The sequence below is a fragment of the Phalaenopsis equestris genome, unplaced genomic scaffold (genome assembly GCF_001263595.1).
Source record: "Phalaenopsis equestris unplaced genomic scaffold, ASM126359v1 Scaffold000002, whole genome shotgun sequence".
Taxonomy (NCBI): Eukaryota; Viridiplantae; Streptophyta; class Magnoliopsida; order Asparagales; family Orchidaceae; genus Phalaenopsis; species Phalaenopsis equestris.
In genome coordinates this window covers 22,383,489-22,384,556 of record NW_018164444.1, presented here as the reverse complement: position 1 = coordinate 22,384,556, position 1,068 = coordinate 22,383,489, and positions in this window count along the sequence as shown.

Below are 1,068 nucleotides of genomic sequence, written 5' to 3'. Positions count from 1 at the left end.
CAGATGTGGCTTTTAAAAGAGATTTGTTGAATATGGATTATTCTTTAAACGAAACCTTAGCCAAGTCCGATTGTAAAATATAGTTTTCAGCTGTGAATTTTTGCGTTTTGCCAAACAAAAAAAAGTACGGTGCGACATCGCACCGCCAACCTAAACATACTCTTAATTTATCAACAAAAAAGTATCAAAATAGTCTCTTGACTCTTTGCAAGGGGTATTTTAGTCCCAGAGTTCATAGAAGTGTCAATTTAATCCCCATACACTTTTAATATGTGTTGAAATAGTCCCCAGTGAACACTATTTTAGCCCCCATTAAATCAATCTGGGGAATAATTTAAAACTTTTATAAACTTTGGGATCAAAATGGCTTCATCTAAATAGTCAGTGTAAGTAGGCAAATATAGAAGAATATTTAACCCTATGGTTTTCCCCTAAAATCAGGAAATCATTTGGATCCAAATAACTTCAAAAGTAGTCTGTTGTTAACGCCCCTCCATCGTTATATCCAGTTGCTTTTCTCCTTGCAACATTCATATGGGCGGTATATGATGCCTCATGCGATTGCTGCCCAGCTGCCTTCTACAAATGGCCGTTTTTAGCACTTACAGCACACCATGGATGCCGGTTTTCATATTCCTCTCTCTTCAAGCACAACATTCTTCTATTACCACTCTAATTATTTCCTGACTGGTGTTGATTCATGCAATATTTTATTCTTAAAAAAAGAGAAAAGAAGCATATGTAATTCATTTAATTCTATAATTGTCTCTTTACAGTTTTGAATATACATGTATACAAGTAATCTGCAATTCAGCCTGAAATAATAGAAAAAAATTCAACACAGAAAATATATTTTATTCAGTTTCGGAGTATTCTTTCCAAGGGATTGCTATTTTTTCTACAGTTTTCGAGCCTTTAAAAATGACCAAATGGTATAAAGAGAAATAAAAAAAATGGCCGTGAATTGATGTTTCACGTACATTCAATAAATTGGGCATGCAGGCATGTGATAAACGAATAGCACGTTGCATATTATTACCAAATGCCAATGTCATAAAGAAATTGTGC